Here is a 20,455-nt window from a genome sequence, read left to right as displayed (position 1 = left end):
TCACTCGCACCGGGCTTTCTGAGATTGATTTCCCACCTTGACTCAAGAGCATTTGTTTTGGGTATTATCTTTTCTTCATGAGTGAGGTTAGCTCACACCAGTATCCTTGGTAATGCCAAACAGTGGAGTGCCAATTAAAATGATAGGATGGGGAAACACAGAGGGTCTTCCTTCAGAGAAAGGATCAGTTGTCAGATCTACAGACTTAATATATATGCTCCAAGTGTGAGCACATAAGTTGGGAGTTGAGTGTGTTTAAAATGGAAAAGCCAAGAAAATTTTTCCTTAATGCCTTCATGTCCCCTTCCCTTTCTATGTATCAGAACGTGGCCTTAGAAAAGGGTCTAGGGGTACCTGGGTGGCTTAGTTGGTTAAGTGCCTACCTTTGGCTCAGGTCATGATCCCAGGATCCTGAGATGGGGCTCCGCAATGGGCTCCTTGCTCAGCAGGGAGCCTTCTTCTCCCTCTTCCTCTGCTGCTCTCCCTGCTTATGCACTCTCTCTCTGTCAAATAAATAAGAAAAATCTTAAAAAAAAAAGGAAAGGATCTATGCGTACTTTGTCCTAAAGGTATAAATAATGAATGATTGCTTGGTTAGTGCACTTTAATAAGAAACAATGAAAGGTATCTATAGCTATTCAATACAACTTTCTGTGATGGTAGAAATGTTCTATAGGAAATGTGGATAATATGCCCGAGGGACTCAAGTTTTATTTTTATTTCATTTCAGTTAACTTTAAAGAGCCACACGTGGCTAGTGCCTGCCATATTGAAAGTGTGGAAATAGACCATTAACGATAATCTTTAAAGCCTTCAGCTATCTCAAATGAAGTGTGTTTTTTTGAAGAGGGTTTAATTATCCTGGCATTACTGAAATGGTACCATTGCCACCTAAAAGAGTAACACTGACCATTTCTAGTATCTAGCACAGCAGTATTAAATCATAGGCAGCAGTAAGAATGAGTGTATGAACAGAGGGTCTTAGATCTCCAATGTCCCCTTCCTTTTTCAACTTGATGATTATATTTAAAATAAAATGTCTACATGCAACTACCAAAGAGTAAATATTCCATTAAAGGCAGCTATATTCCTTTTCACTATAATCATAATGATATGACATTTCTGTACACTCAGTTGTACATGTGGTATCAGTCAGAATGGTCATTGAGTCATAAATGATTCCCGTAAGTGATTCTGCACTTAATGTCACCAATGACAAAAGTGTCACAAAATTATTGTTCTAAAGATTTAAGGGTCCTGAAGAGAGTACTAAAAACATCACATCCCAAACAGAAGAGCTTTTGCCATATGGGATTCTATTCTCCACTCAAAATCAGCAATACTACTTATGAATACAGTTACCAATATCACAGAATTTTAAACTTTTAAAAAAATATTTATTTATTTGACAGAGAAAGACACAGAGAGTGAGGGAACACAAGCAGGGGGAGTGGGAGAGGGAGAAGCAGACTTCCTGCAGAGCAGGGAGCCTGATGAGGGGCTCCATCCCAGGACCTTGGGATCATGACCAAAGCCAAAGACAGATGTCTCATGACTGAGCCACCCAGGTGCCCCACAGAATTTTAAACTTTAAAAAAAATTTGTGCCTCAGGGGTGCCTGGGTGGCTCAGATGGTTGGGCATCTGCATTCAGCTCGAGTCATACTCCCAGGTTCCTGGGATCAAGCCCTGCATCGCTCCCTGCTCAGTGGAGAGTCTGCTGTCTCCTCTGCCTCTCTCCCCTTCTCATGCCCTCTTTCTCTCTCAAATGAATAAATAAAAATTGTGCCTCATTGTCTAAGTAACTACTGCATAGTGAATTTGGTGGGGGCGAGGAGGAGGATGTTGTCTGTAAACTAAATTGAACTGTTAATTAAGGGTGAATTGAGTCTACCATCATTTCTACTGAGTACAGCTCTAACTTTCTGCCATTCATTCTCCCTGAAATGTATTTCCTAGTGTTCCCACCCATAGGACTTGTCAACTACTGCTCCAGGCACTGAGATTGGTAGAAACTTATCCACTGGTTATATTAACATGGGAAAAAAAAAAATCTACCACAAGGCACTTAGCTGTCAGCCATATGATCTGAAGTAAATTCAATGGAATTGATTTAATCCTTCAGTATTTCTAATTGGTCCCAAGCTGATTGCCAGTTAGTGTTTATAACACTAAATTCAGGTTAACCATTTGATTATCAATCTTTGCATCAACAATGGACTCTGTAATTTCAGGGCTTCTCAATTTCACTGTAACATCTTAGTGGCCATGTTAAGATTTATTTTCTGTTTCTCTGTGACATATAGAATGATTCTGATGACACACAATATATTCAGTGGGTCCCTAGTAGATTAGCAAAGCAGCTGAATGCCTGGGAGAAGGGGTTAAGGTAATGAATTTTGTTGGTCCTGTAGCAAAGAAGACTTGCAGGTATGGTCTGCTGTGCACTAAGATAGGAGTAAGAAACTATAAGAGAGATCATTAGGTTTGTAAGGCCTGGAAAACCCAGGAGTCAGAGTGTAGTGGATAGGACTATTGATGGTCAGAAGGCCAGTGTTGGAGGCTAAGCCTTGAGAAATGTCAAAAGTCCAAGCAGGGTGAGGAAAACATGGCAGGCCCAAGAATCTGTTGAGGATAAAAAATAGAGATGAGGCAGAGTGAAAAGAGGAGTTTGAGTCCTCCTCTGCTAGAGGGCTGAGCTTTGTTTCTGTAAACCCAGGCACAGCATCTGAGACTGGATAAGTAGGACACCGGATTCAGTTTATTTTGTACAGTTTTTTCCTTTGATAAAAATATAAATCTCTATTCACTCATTTCCTTCATTTTCATTCACATTGATCTGTTAAGACAAGCGGTTGAGATGGGAATAATTTTCCAGTTAAGCATATGTCAGCAGGATGCTAAAAAATGTAGTTGGTGCGCTGTGTTCACCCCCCAAAAAGTTGGATATATTTCCTTTTAAAGTAAACAGACCATAAGGGAGGAGATGTTAATAAGTAATAAGGAAGGAAGGGATAATAAGCCTTGAAAGAAATTAAAGCACAAGCTAGATCAGCAACATTTCATTGAGCAGAATGATGGTCCTTCCTTCTCCTGCTATAGGTTACAGGGAGGGAAAATCACATTGGTTCTTAAATTCTTTATAGGGAAACCTGTTCATCTGAAGTGAGTTTTTACAAACAAATGAACTATAATCAGAAATTAAGGGAGGGCAAATCGGGGAAGCTTATTAAATAAATTATAATCAGAAGTTAAATGAGTGCAAGCCAGAGATCAAGGTTTGAAAAATGGGACCTTGAGGAGCCAGAAGCTGCCTAATATTATAACCACAACTTCATGCTTTGAGGGGTCAGTTGAGTTGATGGAGAAATCAGACAGCAGGGGTATAAAATATTCTGCAGAAAACATTCTGTGATGAACATTCTCGGCCACAGGTCTTCAATGTGTTCAGGGTCTTATGCATACTCTCAGAGAAGGCATAAAAGTTTCAAAGAAAGATCATTACAGTCACAAAAAAAAAAAATGTTCTTTAAAATACATACACATATGTATGTATGTGTTTCCTTCAAAATAGTATCTCACTTTTTGTATTGTTTTATAATCTGCTTTTCTCACTTACCAGTATATTCCATATATAAATATTGAAACCTAAATTCATATTCGTGGTTCTATATGGTTCCTACCAAGTTAAAGTGGTGTTTGGTTTGTAACTGCCAGTTAAATTTTTTGATTTCATGATATCTAATAAATCACCATTGGAGCTAAAGATATAATGACCCAAGATTATCTTAAAGAAGCAAAATTTTGCAAAGGGCATATTTAATGTGCATCAATGTACAGCTTTTCTCTATTCTAGTTCCAGTTCTCTTCTTACCCATTACAATGACTCAAAGGCTGTAATGAACGAGTATAAACATTAACAATATAGGTTGGAGGAGGGAAGAGTCTAGGGTTTATTGGGTCTAGAGCCCCAACATTTTCTGTGCTATTACACATTTGTGGGGTTTATTTCCAATTTCATAGGTTTTTATTTAAATATTTTATTGTGATAATTATAGATTTACATTCAGGTATAAAGACAAAACAAAACACAGAATGATTCTTTGTATACTTTTCCCAGTTCCCCCTAAGGGAGTCATTTTGCAAAACCATAGTATAATATCACAACCAGGATATTGACCTAAATGCAATTCATTGATCATATATAAATTTCCAACTTTACTTTTACTGGTGTGTCTTGTAAGAATATATTTTTTACTAATGCATATTTAGTAAAATATTTTTAGTCTTTGGTCACATTTTCTAAATTTGAATATGTAATGCATCTTACCTTTTTTTGGTGTTAGGGTTTAGGTTTTCTTTTTTAAATTTGAATATTTGAAATGTAATGTTACATTAGTTTCAGGTTTAGTTCTTCTAAGTGGGTATTACGGAGGGCACGTATGGCATGGAGCACGGGTGTGGTACATAAACAATGAATTCTGAAACACTGAAAAGAAATTTAAAAAATAAATAAAAATTAAAAAAAAATACCCCTTTCCCTTGGATTTGAACAGTTTGCTTGATTGTATATTATCAGTGTAATATATTCTTTCTCTTAATTTTTCCACATGTGGCATTGATACCTCTGCCTTTTCTTGAACTTGTCCCATATCCTTTAGTTATTATAGCTTTAAAATATATTTTACTCTTTGGGAAAGAAAACCCATTCCCATTACCCTATTTAAAATGAAAATATACTTGCAATCCTTAGACATTTATTCTTCCATATAAATAATTTATATAATTTAGCATTTGTTTTCATTTCTTAAGGAAATCAGTATAAAGTTGATTTGTATTTTATATGTAAATTAATACTTAAAATATTTTCCTTCTTACAAACCTTTCCATATAAATTCTTGCCATTCAACTTAATGTTGGATCCTTACTTTTTTTTTTTTTTTTTAAAGATTTTATTTATTTATTTGACAGGCAAAGATCACAAGTAGGCAGAGATGCAGGCAGAGAGAGGGGAAGAAGCAGACTCCCCGCTGAGCAGAGAGCCCGGCAAGGGGCGCTCGATCCCAGGACCCTGAGATCATGACTTGAGCTGAAGGCAGAGGCTTAACCCACTGAGCCACCCAGGTGCCCCAGATCTTTCCTTTTTGTCCAAGTCTTTTTCGTGGACCTTAGCAAAATTACTCCGTTCGCTCTACACAGGTTCTGTATATTTTCCAATAGCCTCAGAGAAGTTTCCCTAGCTCTTAGGTTGAATCATTAAAAATGAGTTTCCCCCACATGCTTCAGTACATTTCTCTTCTTCTGACTTAGTGACAGGGTGGCCACAACTGTTGGAGTGTTACCACTAAGGGAAAGGAAGAGTAAGTAACATGACTGTTTCTCTCTGATGGAAACTCAGTGTCTTATTTGGACTGAGACTCAAAGGTGTTGCGCAGTGGGGACAGGATTGATACCTGAGTAGGCTAAATGATCTCAGAAGAGTCCACGCTTTCACTATGGGTTATACATCTGCAGTGTATTGTCTCTGCAGTCCCATTTCCCCCAACTCCATCTATGCCCTCAGGATACAGAAAAGACACAGTCAGCGTGCTGTCACTCTTAAATAGCAGCTCAGAGAAGTAGGCAAATGACTCACTCAGGTGGGAAAGAGTCAAAGATAATTCAAGTAGACCATATCAAAGCAAACAGGATATGGGAAGTGTTGGTTGGAATAAAAGCAGCATTTCCCCACTGCTTTTGCTATTAGAGTGTGATCATAGGACTAAGTTTTGACCAAAACTTAGATGTAAGCAAGAAAAGTGTGTATGAATTGCAAGAAAAATTGTCAGAGGAACATGGTTTGCTCATTTTTCTGCATTTCTCCTTACGGTGCTTCAAATACTGACATAATGGCTTCCTCCAGACCTTTTTTTTTTTTTTTTTTTTTTTTGTATGAGAGGAAACTAAGCTATTATCTTGTTAACTCAGTGTTATTTTGGGTGTTGCTGATAATTGCAGCTGTACTTGATTTTAACAAATATAGGATGTGTCTTTTGCAGAAGAATTCATACATAACAGCTACTGCCACAACATATCCTCAACAAATTACTGAAATTCATGAATGGAGAAAGAAATTTTCAGTCATCCAAGCAGAAAAACAACTCTCAAAGTGGAAAAAAAAAAAAAAATCAGGTTCATTTTCTAATTCTTTGCAACAATGTTGAATTTTTACAAAAAAGGCCTGGCTCTACAGTTCTGCATACAATAACATATGACCAAACTATCATGATAAGCTGAGTTATGTCATATCCAAATGTTAGAAGAAGATATTCTCAAACAGGGATGAACTTGGGGAACTGTTGTACCTCTGAGAGAATTTGGGGGAGAATTTTTATTTTTAAAGAGAAACATAAAAAATAAAGAATTAAACACCTGACCATGAACTCTAACCAGAATCATGAATGGGAACACAATGCTAAAAAGGGCTGATGATGAGTACTGGTGCTACTTAAATATTAGACTACAAAGGAATGACTATGGAAGAAATGACATTTAAAAAAATCTTATGCATAATGAATGAGTAACAAAACTCCCACAGTGAGAAGGGAAAAGTGGGAGAAATCATAAGCTCTACTTTTCATTCCGGACTTATATATCAAGCCTTCTTGATATGTTATCTTGGGCATCTTAAAGTCAGTATGTATAAAACCAGATTGTTGTCTTTCTCCCCCAATGTGGGCGGTTTTCACTGTTTCCTATCCGTGAATAATTACATCATTCATTCACAAACTGGTCTGGAAGACTCTAGTGATCACTTTTCATAAGGGGCCAAGTGTTCTTAGTTGTTCAGCCTAAGGTACATGCATGCTTTTCCCTCTATATAAATCTTTCTGTCTCTCACCTAACCCTGTTCTTACTTCCTTAAAGCATCCTGTCAGTTCTGGTTCCGGGGACAGGATCATAGGGCCAGGACTCCTAGATATACTTTTCTTGAGTGGATAAATTCAATTCAGGGATTAAAGAAATGTCCTCAATATAATTTTACCAAAATAGGCACTGTATTGTGCCTCATCTTGGTATTCTTGAGTAAGTTCTCAAAGTAGTTCAGAAGCAAGAGAGGCTTATCACATCATTATCTATCACATCATTATCTATTGTTTCTGCCTATGTGGGTGAAGGACATTTTACCAAACCACTGTAATTTGAGACTTTGATAACCTTTCTAAATCATTTGTTTTAAGTATATCCCTTGTATGGAGTATATAGAGTTTTGACTTGTGGTCCAACTGATAACTGTTTCTTTCAATTGGTACTGTAACCATTTTGCTCACATGACAGATAGGTTTAACTTTAGCTTTTTTTGTGATGTGTTCCTAGGCTTCATAATCTTTATACGGTGATTTTATTTGCTATGTTTTGTGTATGTGTTCTGATAATTTCTTCTAGTGGGTTTCTAAAGATACTATACCTTTATGTAATATGAATTTTATATAATTAGCATGTTTTAAAAGTAATATCTATTTAGCAATAAGAGCATTATAATTTTACATTCTCTTCATTTTTTTCCTGACCTCCTATGTTTCATTAAACCTTAATTACAAAAGATAAAGGAATTAGTGTCTTTATTCTATTTCTATTCTATTAGTATCTTTATTCTATTTAGTATCTTTATTCTATTTGTTGGGTTATAGCATTCCTACACTCTCAGTGTTTATGACTAAATCTAAAACTAAAGTTTATGACTAAATTTAACCATAATCCCAGTATTTCTTCTACTTAATTGCACAATAAAATGAATTCAATGCCATTTGTCTATAGACTTAGTTTTAATCTTCAGTAAGTTAACAATTAAAAAAAAAAAAAAAGTAAAGGGCCATGAAAGAATTGTCTTTAAGTTAACATTGGGCTACTTGGGCAGCTCCCTGAAAGTATTAAAGTAGCAATTTCAATAGCCACCATAACATAACTAATATATTTTTTAATTCCCCTTTATTCCTGTGTTTCGTTTGTGAATTGGTCAGTGTCTGTAAAGGAGAGATGTTTATTACTAACATACAGAATTCTAATAGAGAACATAAAATATACAAAATGGTGGTTAAAATAATGGCTGTAAGTTGTGGGATCAATGGCCTGCTTCGAAGCCTAACTTTACTACCTACTATTTGAGAAAAGTACTAATATTTCCTATAAAATGGAGATTAGAAATGAGACCAGAAGTTCAATGAGGTTTATAAAAAAATAAAACATGTAGAAAAATGTCACCACATAGTACACACTCAACAAAGGCTGGCCATTATGGTATTATCCATCTTCTTAATGTTTGCTGGTCTGCTAGATGAGAAATGGTAGCTAGTTGTTTGAATTTTCAGCTTCCAGATCAATAATAAATTAAAGATCTTTTTAAAAACATGTTTATTAGCCATTTGTATGCCTTCTATGAATTGCTTGTTAATGCTCTTAGCCCATTTTTCTCTTGGGTTATTTGTCTTTTCCAAATAAATTTGTTAAAGTTTTGTTTTGTTTTGTTTTTGTTTTGTTTTGTTTTGTTTTGTTTTACTTTAGACACAATAACCTTTTCTGGGTATTTTATCTTTTTTGCAAACTTTAATCTTAGTCTTGTGTTTGTACTTTTAAAGCATCTTTTTTATTAAAGTGATATACATCTAGGGAAAGGTCCATCAAGAAAGCCATCAAAAAGATTGAAATCAATGAACTTTCATAATCTGAATGCACCTGTGTTCAGCTACCACCTAAATTACAGAAATAAGAAAATAATCCAGCAGTCCAGAAACTCCCTTCTTGGTCTATCCTTAACAGTACCACATTTAAGTGTAACTATTATCTTCAGTTCTGACAACATAGATTAATGTGTTTTCATGTTTTTGTACTTTAAATGAATTTGAATCGTATAGAATTGAGCTCTTTTATGCCTGTCTTCTGTCATTTGTAATTTAATTTTTTTTCAAATTATGGCACCTTTCATTTTAGTAGGATTTTTTTTAATGTTTTAAATAATTTAATCCCTTAAAAACTTAGTGAAGTGAATAAAGAAAATACTTTTAAGTGTGGTTGTAGAGGACGGTAGACTAGTAAATTTTAGAATAATGTGATTTTTTTTTTTTTTAGTAATTTCATCTCCTAAAACAGTGTTTCACAGAAAAGAGAATACAAGCTTTTAATCATTGGGATTCTAGTTTTCAACAATATTTCATCTAATCTTCATTATGTAGTTTTAAAGATTTCTATAGTCTGGCTCACCTGACCTTTGCATCCATATTATGTGCTACTCTCTGAAACAGTCTATAAAGGCAGGGCTGTCATTATCTTCCAAACCTAAGGTCTCTTTGCATCTTTCATTCTGTCAGGAGTTGCCCTTTTCGTGCCCCTTCACTATTCAAATCCACATTATCCCTGATACCTAAGTGTACAGTCTTGGTGTCTTCAGGCCAATGCATATTTATTGAGCAACTCCGGTGTTTCACAGAGGTCCTGAGGTTAAAATAAATAAATAAATAACTGTGCTAGAAAGTCACTGTTATTAATGTGATCACAATCTAGTAGGAGAAGCATTTAAATGCATACTTATAATCAAGTAAGTTTGGAAATATAGGGAAGTTATAAAATTTGTAAAAGGAAAGAGTGGTTCCCTTTGCATACATCAAAACTCTTTGAGATTAGGAAGTGGAGCTTGACAGAGTGATATATGGTAAGTGTGGAAAACAATGCTTTTGAGTCCACATGTGGGGGGAAGAGTATTTTAAGAAGAGGGAACAGATTGTGGAAACCCACTGAGGACTGAACCATTCTAGTAGTTATAGTTGGAAGTCCTTGTATCCTAATGGAGAAAGAAGAATTTGGTCCCCATTTGGAAAAGAATCCACAAAGCATGAAGCAAGATTAGGCAAAGAGGCATTTATTAAGAGGTAAGGCTGAAGAAGGAGATTGTGTCCATATTGTGAAGGGACATGTCACATAGCATCCATAGAAAAGGGAATGAATTTTCTCCTATTGTTGGTGAGGGGCCTAAAGAATATAAAGGATGGTTCTACTTTAGGTAAGTCACTCTATACTTATAACAGGTGCAAAGAGACAGGGTCAGGGTCATAGCTGTGCCACCAACTGAGTGGGGTGATGCATCTGAACTCCTCTCTGAGTAGAAGCATCAGTCATCTTGCTCTCTGCCACCTGTCTCCTTGCAGCCCAGGCTTGGGGTATGCCATGATCAACACTCTATTTGCATGCCTAGGTGACTGGTAACTTCTGAAGAAAACCCCACCACGCCTGTAGATGACAACTAGATCCACGTCCACAATTACAAGAGTCTTGGTAACACTGAGCAGTTAGTTCAGTTTTCTTCCTGGGAAGGGTTGCTCTTATTCTTCTTAGTTACTCTTAAAATTTAGGTCTTCTCTTAAACCTGTTATCCCAGTACATAATTTAATTCCCAGCAAACAAATTTGCCTTTTATTTCTTGAAGAATTTTGGAGACTTCATGAACAATTTCTCTAAAAATGTCCTCTCTTCCACCAAGATTAAAATTATTGCTTATTACTACTAAGTATTATTCAAAGGACATAAAAAATACTGATATAAGGAGGCATAGGCACCCTGATGTTTATAGCACTGTTATTAACAACAGCCAAATTATGGAAAGAGCCCAAACACCTACTGACTGAAAAATGGGTAAAGAAGATGTGGTAGTGCGTGTGCGCACGCACGCGCACACACACAGGAATATTACTCAGCTTTCAAAAAGAATGAAATCTTGCCATTTGCAATGACATGGGTAGAGCTAGAGTGTATTATGTGAAGCGAAATAAGTCAGAGAAAGACAAATACCATATGATCTCACTCATATGTGGAATTTAAGAAAATAGATGAATATATGGGAAAAGAAAGAAAAAAAAAACAGGCAAGCCATAACAGACTGTTAACTACAGAAAACAAACTGAGGGTTGCTGAAGGGAAGGTGAGCAGGGGATAGGTTATATGGGTGATGGGTATTACGGAGGGCACTTATGAGCACTTACACTTACATATGTAAGTGATGAATCACTGAATTCTTCTGAAACCAGTATTAACCTACATGTTAATTAATTAGAATTTAAAAACTTGAAACAAACAAAAACCCCTATTGCTTATTTAGGGCTATATTTAACTCCTTCTCCTGGGGGAAGAGGTCCCTTTTCCTATATGAAAAAATCCCATCCAATTGTAACTATAATTCCATATCCCTGTATTTACCAGCACTCACTCATGGTCTTTGCTAGAGCTTCAATTTCTCATGCCCATTTTGTTCACTTTAGCTTATATTATTCAAGCCTACATCCTAAATTTAAAACTAGCAACAACACTGATATGTTTTGTTTGTTTGTTTGTTTGTTTGTTTTTGCTGGATTAACATTCCTGCTTTATGTAAGGTAGAAGCAGTAAGCTACTTTTTCCAGTTGAAGAGAGTTTCTTCCATGTGTCCTTTGCTTCTAGTACTGTTGGATGCCACCAGAGAAATGCAATACTCTTCAGTTTACATGCCATGCATGGTAAAAGTTACATGTGAGTGAGAACCATCCCCTGATGCTTCATTTACAAGCCTCTTACTAATTTCCATAAGTTATCAGTTAAACATTTCCCAATCAAATCTTGACTTGGAGCCTAAGAGTACAGATGGGATAACATTAAATGACCTTATTCATTTATTCCTGTGGACTACCCTTTCTTTTTTGTGGGACTCTTGGGTCAATTAACCCTTTTCTTTCTCAAGCTGAACATGTTTGCCCTTGGTTTCTCCTTGATTACAAGTGCTAAAATATTTCCTAGTTTTTGTATGTTTTTGGTCAACTAATCCAAATATGTTTCCTGGAAGCCTTTATGTCATGCACTGGTCTAGATTTTGAAAATATAAATATGAATAAGACAACTTTCCTGAACTTGTGGTCTTACACTTGGAAGAGTAAATGGGAGTGAGTAGCACGCAAACAGACAATATGCAATTTTTTTAAATGAATAAAAGCAGAAATGGATTTTTTTAAAGAAGGAGCTAGGGCTAGCTGGGAGTAGTTAAAATAATTTTTTTTTCTTCATTTAATACTGCCTGAATGGAATTTTCTTACTTCTGTGCTTCTAATCTTTGCATCTTTGTGTGTATGCTCTGCAGACCTCAGCACAGGTCTCATTTATACAGCCAAGGTTTTGCAGAATAATGTGACCATTTTTGACTTTGAGAAAATGTCTCTTAGATCATCGAGGTTCTATGCTACAAAGGTCTTGTTTTCTTTTCGTATCAATTTGTCAGTCTGTGTTTCAAAATATTGAAAGTCTACTTCATCCCATTAACCTAAATTGGGATGAAAGCCCTTTCCCATGTGAGAAACTCCCCACACAGTTCTTGGCTTTAACTTTTAGTTTCCCTCTTGTGCTCAGCGTTAGCTGGAAGGACAGGGCCTGTGTTGTCCTGTCATCACAGTGCAAGGGTCTTTGATAGATGGGACAAAGGACTTCTTTTTTTTTTTTTTTTTTTTTTTTTTAGTGGAAAGGACTGCACTGAAGAAAGCAGCATGCTAATCTGGTAAATTCAGAAATCAGTCAAATCAATTAGGCAGCAACATGAGGACCAATCCTCTAACTTGTTCAACCATAGTTTGTCTTCCTACCATCTGTGTTAGCCTCCTATGTTTCTTTCAATGGGAAAGATTTAAGTGGCTTCAGGAAGATACTGTTTCATCTTTTGTTTTGTTAATAGTGAATGAAAACTTTGACAGAGAAGTGAGTCTGATAACAAAATAGCTAGATTTCAGCCTTCATGAGCCAACATGATTGTTTTTCAGAGTCCATAGTCTCTCATGATTCAATTCCCCTTCATGAGCCAGTTCTGTTCAGCAGAAGAAGAAAGCCTGTAAGCAAATAATATTTGGAGCTTTATAGATTTTAACCCCAAAACTGAACATTAAAATAACTCTTTATGGCCATTTCTCTCTGGCCTCTATTGAGCCACTGCTGAGGTAGGTTTTGTCATTTTCACCTAAGGATCACAATAGGCACTGAGTGGGCAGCAAAAGATTAATACAGAATGAAAAGTTGAGTGTTTACGTACAGCCCCATATCCAAGCTTTCATTCAGGAATAGGTGGAATAAAAAGCAGGTTGTAGGAAAGGCATATTTCATAAACATCAAGTCTTCAGTGGGCTTCTTTCCCCATGCACATGGTGAGCTAAGGCAAACCTCACTCCAGATATTGGCACAAAGCGTACTCTGCAAGAGTTAAATTTCTTCTTCCACTGTCAAAGCACTCATGTGATCTAGTACTGACTGTTGACATTCACGCCTGTTTATACCTGTGATGGTTAATATTTTGTGTCGACTTGACTGGGTCATAGGATACTGAGACATCCGTTGAAGCGTTCTTCTGGGTGTATGTGTGAGGATGTTTCTGGATGAGGTTAATCTTTGAATCTATAGACTGAGTGAAGCAGATTGTTCTCCCAACATAGGTCAGCCTCATCCAGTTAGTTCAAGTCCCGAGTAGAACAGGGAATAGAACAGCTGAACCTCCCACAAGGAAGAGGACATTCCTCCCGACTTACTGCCTTTAGCTGGGACATCATTTCTTTCCTGCCTTTGAAAATGAACTGAAACACTTGCTCTTTCTAGGTCTCTAGGATGCGGAATCAATCAGCCTCAATCAGTCGCTCTCTTTTATTAAATCTGTTTCTCTGTAGAGCCCTAACTAAAGTAATACCCACATGGTTCTGTCCCAGGGCTGGTATATGAATTTTGAAGGGAAGGACAATGGACATGAGGAGACTGAGGAACACTTCTGAGGTTTTAGAAGGCTCATCTCTCCCTCTGCTGCTTCTTTGTTTCTCCTCTTCCCTGACAAAGGGCCTTTGTTAATTTTCATAATGATCTCAGTGATATCTCTCTTTTCATCCACTTCCTCCAACCTATTATAAAGCTAGAATCTTTTTTTTGTAATCACCAAGACTCTATAACTGAATTCCTGCTATGGCTCCCAAATGCCTAACATTACATGCAATAATGGCAAGTGTATCCAGAAATAATCTCAGCAGACTTCTCTACAGGCCCAGAAGCCCTCATTCTTTTTATCTAGAAAGACAGTAAATATATGCAAACATTTCAGTAAACCGAACAATCGTATAGTGAAGCAAGACTCCGTACATAATGAAATGAAAAGAAAGGAAAGTGGTAAGGCTGCAAGAGGGGAAGGGAGCGAGAAAGAAGAGTTTGCTTGATCGACAAAGCCATTATCTCAGTGATGTGATGTCACTAAGGTAAGTAAGAAATAGTATCTTGCTTTCAGGGGTTAATAAGCCAGTGAAGTGTGAGAACTGTACCCAGTTAACTTCAGGCATAAAATAATACTCTTAAGAAACTCTCAGCCAATGTGCTTGCCAATGAATCTAGATCATTCCTAGTTCTCTGTTAAGTGAAATACTCCAGACTTCAACAAAGCTTTTCTTCTCTAACACAAGTAGATATCTGACTCTGACTCAAATAGCGTTCATGCTGCAAATTATTTCCAGTGATAAAGCCAACAATTCCAGAAAACAGCAGGGCATTTGTTTGCTAAAAAGAAGTGCAGGGAGAAGGGAGAATACTTAAGAAAGTATACTTAGATTGTGTTCCCCTTTGCTCCATGTGTTTTGACAATGTCGACTGGTATCTCAGGAGCTTACAATTCAGAATTGGTCCTCCTGCATATCTCAGACTCTAAAATCAGTTATTCCCATAAACAAGAAGCTGTAGTTCAAAATAATTTATATTTATTAATAACACTCACTGTGGATAGGCATTTCATTTTTTTTCTGGGTAGCGTTTTCTTCCTAGTATACCTAAATTTAATATCAAATTATAATGTCTCAAGCACTAGAGTGAGTACTTTACCGATTGTTTCTTATTCAGTCTTCCTAATAGAAAAGGAAAGATGAATGGTATTTTCTCTGTTTTAGAGATGAAGAAAAAATGAGGCTTAGAGTTAAAATGAATTACCCAAGAGGGCACCTGGGTGGTTCAGTTGATTAAGCATCTCACTCCTGATTTTGGCTCAGGTCATGAGCTCAGGGTCCTGAGATCAACACCAGTGTCAGGCTCAGTGCTCAGCATGGGGTCTGCTTGAGATATTTTCCCCCTCCTTCCCTTCCCACTCAATCTCTCACTTATAAATAAATAAACAAACAAACAAATAAATAAATAAATAACCTAAGGTTGCCCAGCTGGTAAGCAGAAGCACTAGAATTTAATCTCAGATTTGCTGGGTTTGGGACATGGTACTTGATAGTAAACCAAGAAACGGGAAGTCACACTCACATCACAGTGGACATCTAAGGAAGGGGTGATGTGGTAGACAAATCAAGATGAAAGAAGTCTGGCTCTCCTTTCATTCAATCATTTATCCACCAATTTGTCCATTCGTCATGTATATTTAGCCTCACTTTGTACCAGTCATCGAGCAGGATGTCACAGCTCATGTATTAATCATAATCCATGACTTCAAATAACTCACAGATGTTTCCTTTGAGTTGGAAGTATTTTGCTTTTACAGTTCTCTCTCCTTTCTTTCCTCAACTTCTTCACTGCCATTCCTGTCCTTTGTTTACTCACCCCCCATCACCCCCGAATGCTTAATCTCCAGGTAGCGTTCAAGCCTCATCTTTTCCAGAAAACCTGCCCTGAATGTACCTACCCTCCTCAGATACTTAACGTGAGATGTAGCCCAATATTTAATTATGTTCCCTAAATATTCTGTTTGATTTTTCCAAATGGGCCATAAGCTTATGGACAACAAGATCTGTGGATAAGACATTTCCCCCTTATTAAAAAACACAATACTGGACCCCATAATAGCTGCTAAATAAATTTCAGTATAATTTTAAGCTAGGTGTATTTCTTGAAATTCAGCCACACATTACTAGGGGATCACTTAAATTGCCCATTCCTTTGTTTAAAACATTGCAATGACTTGCATCCTCCCAGTAATCTAGGTTCTTCCTTAACTCCAGGTAGATATTCAGTTTCCAATCTTGTCTAACTTCCCCCAGTTTCCAAGGAGAAGGTTTCCATTAATTTGCAACCACATTTGTTCTCCGTAACAGGAATGAACTTCTGAAGTCCCACTGGAAAGCAGGTAGCTGATTATCTAAATGGTTCTCATACACAGCGAAATAATTTTTCATCTGGGTTTTAAAAATTGCAAAACATGATACTCCACACACAAAACTGCTGATGTACATTTTTTGTTTAATTTTGCCAAATGCCCTGGGCTCAAATCTGGAAGAGAATTCCTCTTCCAAGATTTTCTTTCGTTGCTAGCACTCTGGAACCTTGTGTCTTGTTGAGATTTGATGGTGACCTCACAGGTACCTTATTAATAATAAACCAGAGGGGCTCAGCAGAGCCTGGGTTTGGTGTAATAAATCATACTGTAAGTAAGTGCCGTGTTTGCAGTTTTGGAATTTAGAGGAATATAATAACCGAGATTGAGGATCTGGCAGGTGGTAAGAGTGACTAAGGGTGGGGACTGGACTTTTATGGGTCTGACACGTGCTTACGGTTATTAATTACTTTTGCATTTTACATTGCTAATTGCCAGTATTCTTCCCAGTTACAATGTAATTGAATTTTTTTAAAAAATGAAGCCTCAAATATCACATCCAGATATTACATTGTACCTCTACCTAAGGAAGTACATACAGTTTAGGTTACTTGAAAGGATGTCTAATAATAAGGTGACTAATGATATCCAAAGCAACGATGCACAGCATGGGAAATGCCAGGGGGGTGTAAAGGAGAAATAAGAACTCAAAATGTTAACATGTGGATTTTTGTTAGTGAACCAGCATGCAATTCAGTTGTCCTGTTTATCAGAAAAATCCTTTCAGTCACTAAAGAAGAGCGCTGCTAGAGTAGTTCCAAGTCCATGTGTTTTTAAAACACAGTCTATTTTCCATGCATTTTGTGGCCACACAGTGCTAAGTGATGAAGGTGACAACATTTGTTAAAAGCATGTCTTCAGTCATATGAATATTGCTATGTGGGCTTCTTAGCATAGTTCAGTATAACAATTTGGAAGTGGACATCTTGGACAGTGTAAGGAAAATGTGGACTTCTTTCTCATGCACATATATATGTAAGCATAGATACACTATGGACTTATCAACAAGTTGGGGAGCATAGGTGGGTTCCTTGGGTCTTTGCTTTGATGGATCCCGGAATAGGAATATCTGGTCTAGGGGTGGGATGACTGGCGACTATAACACCACCCCACTGTATCACCACCCCACTATGGTGATGGATTATCATAATAATGACCACTCGTTACTGTGAAAGATTAAACCATGTCTTTTGTCCTTTCTTAAGAAGGCAGATAGATGGGCGATTTATTTGTTGGTTAGAATTTTCAAATAAAATAACTGTTCCTTAATTAAGCTTTATAGAGCAAACTTTAATAGTAAAAATGCTATTTATTATAATGACAGTTTACTTTTTGACAGTAATTGCTAAATAAGGAGTTACTGTAAGTCGAAAGACCACCTGTCCAGGGTTACTTTCTGCACAAGGGAGGCTAAGAACAAGGAGCCAATCCTTGTTCTTCAGTTCCTTGTTCTTCTGTTCTGCCAATCCTACTACCTCCTCTTGTGAAGTTAGAATGCCCTGCATGATTAGGATTGCACACATTTCTGAGCAAGGCCAAATTGCCCCATACTGTACCATTCACATCTTGAGATATCGTACTTTTCCAGCATCCTCTTCCTTATCACACAGGCTACCTGAGAATTCATCATCATCAAAGAGGAATTTGATTGGAAGCCTGAGTTTCACATCATCATAAATCTCTCTTTGTAAAGATGAGAAAACAGAGGCTCCAAGAAGGAAGGGGAATGATTCTTCTAAATCTCCACTAAGCATGAGATTGGAAATGAGAGCCAGTCCTGTGTTCTTTCAGAATGGGATCCATGTAACCATTGGGAGTACAGTTCCTTGGGATTTAGCAAACCTGTGGTAACTGCTTTCAGGCAGAAAGCAGCCTGAAAACAACATTATTGACCTCTGTCAGAGAGAAGCCTGCTCCCAGATCTAACAAAAGTTCATGTCTAATGGATGTGTTCTTCAGTGACTCTCTGTAAGGCAAGATGCCTTTTTTTTTTTTTTTTTTTTTTTTTTTTGCAAGATGCCTTTAACAGCATCTTTGAAATTATAGTACTTTGTTCTAGTTTCACAGTAAATGCTCCGATGGCTGTGTGGGCTCTCTTGGGTTTCTTCTTTCTTTGCTGTGCTATGAAAACACACACTGCATATACATTGTTATTATCATTGTTGCTAAGAAGTAAGAGAGCATGAGTTTCTACCCCGTCATCTGTGCAGAGCAGAAGCAGTGAATCCTACTGGAGCGTAATAACAATCTATAAGTAAACCAGTCATGGTAAAATCTATCAAAAAATGTGGCAATTTACAAAAATATGTCCCTCAAGCACACCAAAGTTGTCATCAAAGTGAGTTAGCTGCCAATTAACTTCTACATCTTACACAAAGGGCACAGAATTCTAGTGTAAAAATAAAACCAGTTATTGCATATCTACTGTCTATGAACAAATAAATCAGAAACAAAAAATGAACACACCACTTGGTGCTTTTCAATGTATGTTACCATCTTATGGAATGCTGCTGCTTAGGCTTCTGATTTAGGAAAATGACTTTCCAAGAAGACAGTGATAAAGATATTTTTGCCTACAAATTTGAGATTCAAATTTCAGCTGCTGAGCTCTTAATTGATCACCAAGTATGTTCTAGGTGCTGGGTCACAAAAAGCAGGACAATTTGTTAAAAACTCATTAGCACTATGTTAATTCCTGTCACAGATTATAGTCAGTGTGTTTATATTTTCAACAGATCATTCACTTTTCACACTGGGCATTCAGTTAATCACTTTTGGCAAATTCATTTATACCCCAAATAGAAATGTACAGAGGATGCTACATGTGCCTGAGAGAGAGAATGAAATGTTCAGGAAAGGAGGAGATACTAACCCTTGAGGGATACTTAGGTTTCTATCATTTCCAGCCAACCTATTAGTGTGTTCTTGTTCTGCTTCACTTATTCAGCTGAATTCTCTCAAAAACATAGAAATAAACAAAAAGAACAGCTACCACCTCTGTCACCTGCCTCCCAACCTCGAGTTTATGCACTCTGATGAGTTTCTGCAACACTTGTCTGCAGCACACACCTTTCCAGCATACCACTATCCCACTATCATAAGGAATTTCTTGACACTTTATGACTGACTCTAATACAAGACTTTCACATCACACTTCAGAGCTCATAGGCAAAGCATGTAGTCACTGCGGGTTCGGAGTAATTTTCCTCTGCCCACATTTATCCACCCAGCTCTCACCCAGCCACATACTCGCTCATCTTGATGGTGACACCATGCATCATGGGCTCTTCCTGGAAAACCTCTATGCACACCTGCCCATCTGCTACCCAGTTTACCATCAACCCTTCCCGGGTCCTCTGTGCCTTTCAAAGTAATGCTGTTACCTAAAATCTCATCACTCATCAGTTCTACTTCTATACTTTGATCATTTTCTTCAATCATATAGTTCAATAAATATATATTGAGCCTACTGTATTCTAGGCATTATTGTGGAAGCTTTGAAACAACCCTTTATGAAAAACAAAGATCTTTGCCCCCTTTGAGTGTACAGTGTATTGTGGGGAAAGAGATGATAGACAAATAGGTAGCATAGATTATAATAAGTGCTCTGGAGAAGACAACTTATCACAAATACAAGGAATGCTTGAGTCCTGTATAGTAGTAAAGAGGATGATTAGGGATGCTTCATGGAGAAGGGAATATTTGAGCAAGAATCTGAAGGGGGTATAATTAGATAAGCATTCATCAAGCATCTGTTGTTTTACTACTCCCTAAGATTATAAAATAAATAGATGATAGATCAGTCTCTCGTCTCTATATCATTTCAATCGTATATTAGACATTAAACAGCTTGAGACCTATTAATTATTTTTATCTTGGGCATCCCATACAGAATCAGGTATTTAGTACTTATAAAAAAGAATGGATGAATAGTTGAATGCATGTGCAAATAAATGCAGATCTATCTTTTCTAACCTTTTTAAATCTTAGCCAGCCCCTACCCTTCCCGCCCCCCTCCAAAAAAATGCTATGGAAGAGGCAGTAAGGTAAATCCAATATTTGATGAGCTCTTCCATATTTCCCAGGCCCCTTTGCAGTTAGCAGGGACAGATGACTAGATTTATCCAATAAAACACAAGCAGAAGTGAAATGTATCACTTCTTTTTTTTTTTGAGATTTTATTTATTTATTTGACAGATAGAGATCACAAGTAGGCAGAGAGGCAGGCAGAGAGAGAGAGAGAGAGAGAGAGAGAGAGGAGGAAGCAGGCTCCCCGTTTACCAGAGAGCCTGATGTGGGGCTTGATCCC

The 20,455-nt window shown here is 37.1% G+C and overlaps 1 pseudogene; it reads right to left on the bottom strand.

Annotated features, from left to right (window-relative positions):
• LOC132022297 (E3 ubiquitin-protein ligase Mdm2-like) overlaps positions 1-19,484 on the bottom strand; it is a 120,122-nt pseudogene extending 100,638 nt beyond the window's left edge.
• Positions 19,485-20,455: the final 971 nt, after the last annotated feature.

The sequence above is a fragment of the Mustela nigripes genome, chromosome 7, assembly GCF_022355385.1.
Source record: "Mustela nigripes isolate SB6536 chromosome 7, MUSNIG.SB6536, whole genome shotgun sequence".
Lineage (NCBI taxonomy): Eukaryota > Metazoa > Chordata > Mammalia > Carnivora > Mustelidae > Mustela > Mustela nigripes.
Note: the sequence above shows the minus strand (reverse complement) of the source record. Positions and strands in the feature narration are given on the sequence as shown.